The sequence below is a fragment of the Micromys minutus genome (genome assembly GCF_963924665.1).
Source record: "Micromys minutus genome assembly, chromosome: 28".
Lineage (NCBI taxonomy): Eukaryota > Metazoa > Chordata > Mammalia > Rodentia > Muridae > Micromys > Micromys minutus.
In genome coordinates, this window is record NC_137963.1 from 23,763,072 (window position 1) to 23,770,025 (window position 6,954).

The 6,954-nt window shown below is 39.7% G+C and overlaps 1 pseudogene across 1 annotated transcript; it reads right to left on the reverse strand.

The window, feature by feature from the left end:
• Positions 1-5,739: 5,739 nt before the first annotated feature.
• LOC308438716 (serine/threonine/tyrosine-interacting protein-like) lies at positions 5,740-6,560 on the reverse strand (annotated as a pseudogene). Its single transcript has 2 exons — positions 6,517-6,560; positions 5,740-6,448 (listed from the first exon to the last, which is right to left on the reverse strand). The product of its transcript is annotated as a serine/threonine/tyrosine-interacting protein-like (transcript).
• Positions 6,561-6,954: the final 394 nt, after the last annotated feature.

A 6,954-nucleotide genomic window follows, 5' to 3' on the forward strand; every position in this document is an offset into this window, starting at 1 on the left:
ATTGGTGGGGGTCCCATCTGGTCCTGGAACATTTTTCCTAGCTTCCAGGAGGATCCTCTCTCTCTCTTCCGTAGTAAAGAGGACCTGCAAAAGCTGCTGGCAGTTGTCCCAAGTGGGCTGATGAGAAAACATCAGGGACTCAAGGAGTCCCGTCAGGCCCGAGGGGTCCTCTGAAAAAGAGGGGTGCTTAGTTTTCCAGTTATACATATCGGCTGATGAAAACGGCCAATACTGTAGCGGGACTAGTTCTCCCGGAGCTGGGGCAGGTCCATAAGCCCGTAATGATAGGGCAATAGCAGAGCCAAGCCCCGCGCCATTTCCCCCTGGGCTTCGAACCCGGGGGCTTCGGGTCCCGGCTGCTGGTCCTGTTTCAGAGGTCTTCTGGGAGTCAGTGGGAGTCGGCGCCTATGGGGGACTTGCAAGTGAAGCCAGTTGAGGGTATGGGGGTGGAGGGTTGTCGAGGAGAAGAAAACCATCATCAATTTCAGGATAGATCTGCGTGGGGGCCGATGGAGCAGATGCCAGCTTGTTCGAGGCCACAGCCACCATTGCTGTTTCTGCCCCTGCTGTCCAAGGTCTCACCCATGATGTCGGGTTTTGGACCAGGTCCTCCCACATGATGATGTATGGAACCTGATCGGGGTGTCCCTCTGAAGCCTGAAAAACAATTCGCTTAACAGCGGAGATGAGAGATAGATTAAAAGTTCCCTCCGAAGGCCATCCTACGCCAAAACTCGGCCATTCGGAGGAGTAGAAAGTTTTCCACGGTCCTTTCCTGACTTCAACAGAAAGATTATGGGCCCTTGTCTTAACGTCCGTCCAATGGTTCAAAGTCAGTGTTAGTGGGGTTGTCACAGTCTGGCCCATTTCTAGTTCTGACACACACACAAAAAACACTCACAGATACTACAAAACAGAGAGACAAAGTTAGTTGCCGACCTCGAGTCGACCCGAAATCCCGAAAAGAGCCAGATGGCCCAGAATTGGCCCTCTGACACAGATCGTCAAGGAGAAAAACTGATCTCCCGACTTTTCCCATAGGGGTCCACCAGGCGTCCCTGGTCCTCCCCCTGTCCTCCTGGGACGTCTCCCAGGGTGAGCAAACGGTGGACCCTGGACACGTCTATCCCTGTCCACTCCACTCCTCCCTTGGAAGAGCAGACTCGGTTAGAGCATTTGCGAATACCGAACTGCAATCGCACCAGACCTCTGAACAAATCACAAACACAGAATCACAATCTGGACAATCCACAAACACAGAATCACAATCTGGACAATCCACAAACACAGAGTCACAACAGGACAACAAGGAAAGAAAGGAAAGAAAATCTTTACCTCCAAGTAGGTCTAGGGCCCCTGGGTGGTCGTGCAAATCGAGGACGAGCCCCCAAATGAAAGACCTCCAAAGGAGACCCTCACTCAAATCTCAGGAGAGGCGCGCACCTAGCGAGGCACCGAGACCAGACTTGCTGCAATCGCATGAGGAAGTTTATTGAAAGTGAAAGAGTGAGATCTCAGGCCAGCATGCTGGGGTCGAGACTCATACACCACGCAGGGGTAGAGGAGTTCGACCCCGGCCTGAACTTGTAACAGGCTTATAAAGGCAAAAATTACAAAGGAGGGGGAGGACAGGGGGAATGAGGAAATTCATAAGGGGAAGAATCATACATTTTTTATCAGTATACCCCCAGGCACACCTAGGGCGTTGGAACATTCCACAGAGGTCATCCGGACCTTCTGTGGTATTTTGGGAACTCAAATCTCAAGAAAGTGGGATTTCCTGGGTGGGATTTCCTGGGAGCGGCAGAGGAAATCCCTAGGGCAAGGAATCAGTGTCCTTTGACAACCTTTTACTCTTCAATCTTAACTTCCTTCACATTAACATAAAGTGACATATTCTTCAATGCTTTTAATTTAATGATGTCAAATATGGCCTTTCTGGTTTTTCAACATCTGGTCATTTTTTTCCTTCTATATGTTCATACAGTGAACAATTTTGATAAGAACTCAGTAACAAGGAGACTCAAGATATTTCCCAGTGACTCAGCTCATCTGACTGTGATTATCATAGTACCATTTATTTTTATGTTCACAAAACACAAGTCCCAAGAGCTTTGAAAAGCCAGTTTACAAGCTAGGGAGGGGTTTCTCATTTGTGTTTTATTGGGTAGTAACTTTTATGCTAAATTCTATCATCTATAGCATAAAAATAAAGATGTAAAATCTGCTATAAAACAGGTATTGTATTGCAAAACTGTTAATAAAATTCCATCAAAGGGGAATGTAAAACTTATATCAGTAATAAGTTCATTTGTCAAAACATGTTACATAACATAAATATATACATTTTGAAGTTGTTATTTAAGGTAAAATTTCCAGTGGTATAGAAAATATAATTCATTGACTATCAATGATGTTGAAAACAAAGGTATGGAGAGATGGCTTTATTTCTTAGCTTCACTAACAGGCTCAACTAGAATCACTGAAAATATTAATTGCTATAAAATTAGCTCTTATCTAACTCTTTTTTTTCACAAAATAATTTTAATACTTTGTGCCCAGGCTAGCAGCATCTTGCACTGTGACATTCCTATACATACACAAGCATTTTATCTGAGTACAAATGTTAGATGTAGAATAATGTAAGCAATGGCCTATACAGAGGTAAATAGACATGTATGTTATTTTTCTTGAATCATTGTGCTGCATAGTAAGTTGCAATTACATGTCAGTATTATGTTACTGATTGAGAAAACACTTTGAACTGTGAGGTATGGTAGTTCCCTGTAAGAGTGCATAACGTGTAAACCTGAATAGTTTGAGTTTTTTTTTTTTTTTTAGCTGCCATGAATGGGAAAAACAAAATTATCCAGCACTTAAGATTCTAGAAACTTATTTTCCTAATAAAAATAAATAAAATCCTCGAGTAATTCTTAGCTATTTCCTACTATTTCCTCATTGGAGTGTTGTTGAATGGACAAAGGTACTGTAAACACCTTTGTTAAGTGATGCTATGCTTTAGGTTTGTGGATTAAACTAGTTACTAAAAAAGATCCAAAAAAAAAAAAAAAAAAAAAAAATCCATCAGGTAACTGCTCATTTACTTTACATCAAGTTGACTTCCTAATATATACATCTCAACTTCATAATTCAAGATTGCACTTAAATACTTCTAATTTGAATTCCATAGCAATTAAACAATTAACCTAATGTTTTATTACAAAGGACATGCTTAGCATTTTCTGACATTACTTCTAGACTCAGAATATCTAAGTACAACCCTATACCCCTTCAAATGAATATTCTGTTGTACAAGCGGTTGAGAGTTGGTAGCAAAATTATCACACTTGAAGGTCCCTACCACAGAGCTGGTACAACATGTAATAGAAAATAAACTAACAGAGATCAGTTAAATTAGGAGAAGACTCCCTTACCCACTCCAGCTTCCAGGATCTGTCTCAAACTTTCAAAATGGGGAGTAATGAGGTTCCCCATGTTTTCATAAAAATGTGTAGTTTTAATTATGAGTCCAGCTCACATATTTAATTTTGAAACTGGGTGAGCATTCATACATCATTCAAGTTGTCTAGAGAATAAATCATGATTGGATTAGTTTATCATGGTTGACTTACAAACATTACTGGAAACGGAACCTAAGACAGCTACTTTGTAAATGCAGAGGAAGAAAAGAAACTTGGAGGCTTCTTATGAAAGGACAAACCTTATCTGTCCACATCAACTGTGCTCAACATGGTGGCAGTCCCTAGTGTCTGAGACTCCAGTGTATCATGCTGGATAGGCACTTTATGTGAGAAGAAAAAATGACAGTGGTCAGAATGACTGTCAATAACCTACATGTTTGGATAAACTCCTATTTAGAGGGGAACATGTATTTTTATAAAACTTATTTAAAAAGTTATTTCAAATGTCTCATTTTGAAAAAACATTTTTTAAAAAATGGAGATTGCTTTAGTAAGCACAATTTCTGTTCAACAGGTCATAGATTATGGGTTGACTCCAGGAGAGATCTTTGTTGATCTATCTGGTGGTGATGTGTATACAGGGACTTTTGAATATCCAATGTAATGTTGGCTCTACTAGACCACCACACACGTGACACAACAGTATTAAAAACAATACTGTTCTTTTATCTGAAAGATAGGAGACAAGATAGGAAACCAGAAGAGGATAGAGGTAACTATAATTCTGGTTTATATTCAGGCTCCCACTGTGAAGGACAAAGAACCTTTCTATACTGTTAATGTCATAACTTAAGTGTAACTGTTACCTTACACAGTACCTCAGGGTACCCTGGAAGTGTACCAGTATCATTCTAAACAGTAAAGCATCCTGAAAGAGGACTGAGAAACGTGAATTATAAAGGAGCGGTGTGTTTGTGCTACCCTAAAGTCATCATATACAAAAAGTTAAAAACACTTCTTCTACACATCACACAATAGTAAAATGTTTTTTTGTAGAACAACCTTTATACATATAGACAAAAACATGGAAAACTGAAGACCATAACATGACTTTGCTAATGCAAATTATGGTGTAAATTTGAGTTAGTTTAGGAACAAGTTAAAACAGTAACTTATAATACACTGAAGCTACCCACAAATTGCTTTCCCCAGTGGATAAATCTTCAAAGCAAAGCTGTCAGTTTAACCTCACAAAAGTAATACAATGTAAAATAGAAGTATACATGTCATTCCAAATAATTTACTTTCTTCAAGCATCGCAAATTTAATTTATGGTTTAAAAACAAATTACAGAAAAAACATTAATAACTTTTCACGCTTTATATACTAATTTAAAAGTCATGAGGATTTACTTGTTTGTTGATGCAAGGCACTTTTCTTTTGGGGGTTTCATATTGAAGAAACAGTGCTACAATGGTTTGGTCGACTTTGAACCATTTTGGACAAAAGTTCTAAGAGCTAGGCAACTCTGAAAAGACCAAGTCTACATTTGTCTTAAACAGCAAAGAGAGAAAAAGTCATGTGGAAAATGTATCTGGTTCTAGAAAGTAAGACCTCATTGATCATTACAAGTTTTCTCATTTAGAATAAGGGAGGAAATTGGGAAGGAAGTATTAACTGTATTAACATTAGTAAAGTAGTCTAGTTGGTTAAAGTCATGATTTAAAGATATGGGACCAAGAAGTCTAAAAAAATGGTAATCAAGTTACTGAATTATACTAAAAAATTGTGGACGAATTCTATATTTGTTAATGTTTCTGTAAGAGGCTCCACCATAAAACTGAACTGAAAAATTACTTAAAATGTAATATATATAACACAAAATGAGGTTTTAGGAAACATTAAGAAATTTGTTATAAATTATCCAAAAATCTATCAACAAATACCCCCTTAGCTTGTATTTTGTTTAAAGTAATAACTTTGTATCATACAAATAAATTTCATGTATGGAAAGTGCATTATTACAGTAATACCTCTTTGTAAGTCCAAAAGTCTTGGTTATAATAAAACCATAAAGTTTTTTTTTTTTTAAAGTAAACCCCATCACCCATCAGCACCATCTACTGCAGAAGTCCAACATCTGAAAGTGTTGTTCACCAAGTTGCAGAGAAACATGTCTGGAAGCAACGTATAATTGAAAAGAAAGTATTTGTGTGTTTTCCATTTCTTATTACCATCACCAGGATCCTCTCCTGTCTAGGTGAAGCTCACACCCATGTGACGTCAGCAATCCTGTACAGTGAACGGTCCTCACAGGTCAGCTGCTCTGTGCGGTTGCCACTTGCATGTTTCCTAAGTCATCATCTTCATGTGTTCTCTCCACACTACCTGTGGTACCGAATGAGCAGATAAAGACCTTCCTATCTGCAATGGTGACATCATCTGTATTGTTAGTTTTGCTAAGTAGATGGCTTAGTAGATTCCTGAAGTTGGTGGACAAATCCAGCATTAGGATTAATACAAAATCTCCTTTCTTGGACATAAGCAAATACATCTCTGTACTTCATCCCAAATGTCTCCATGATGCACGCAATAGCAAAGGCCGCGTTTCTAGAGATACCTGCATTCCCATGGACAAGAACTTTTCCTCCATTTTGTAAGCTTCCATCAATAAACTCTTTTTTCATAGGGAAAAAAAACGTATTATCTTTTCAACTGGATTATCAGCAATATCCAAGACTAAATATCTAAATAACTGTTGAAAGTTTGATTTAATAAAGTTTGCTTCAATATTTTGCCGTATGCAAATTATATGTACTGCCATGTTTCTGCAGTATACGTAGCTTGCTTTTCATAGCAGAAGAGTATGGGCCTAAGAACAATCCGGGCAAAACTTCCTGCGTCTCTCATCTCATAGGGTAATCATAGGGTAAGTCCACTCCTCGGCGTCCTCTTTACACTGTGGGAGCGAGGGGAACTCGCTCAGTACGCCCAGCCCCCCCCCCCCCCCCCCAGGCTGACAGAGGCTACAAAGGAAGGAGGGCGGGCAGACAGTGGGCTGGTGCGTGGAGGGTCACAGCGAGCACTCGCGGACCAGAGGGTCCCAGCAGCTGTGACAGGAAGGCGGAGGGCCGCCATGCTGCGGCTGTTTCCCTCCCGCAGGTCTTCGCGCTCCTCAGACAGCCGGGATCTGGCGATCTAACTTTTTTAAAGACAATAAGTTCCTTTGGGGTCTGATTCCTGATGCTATCCGAACTGAGTCTTTCTCAATATTTTTTATTCGGGCATCAGAATGGAAAATATCACCTGCAAGTTTTGTAAGTAGATTTCTGGGGTATAAAATCTGTTCTGTAATAAACTGCTTAAATAGTATTGGGTGGTTATTATCTTTTCAAAACTGTAGTTTTATAATTTTCCAAATGGGAATAAGCAAGTAAGCTGAGATCTCAGTGATATTGGAAAATTTCATTAAATTGCACAAAAACATCGGAATTGTACCAAGGTGCCAGTTGCTCCCCTTTTCAGAGTGTGG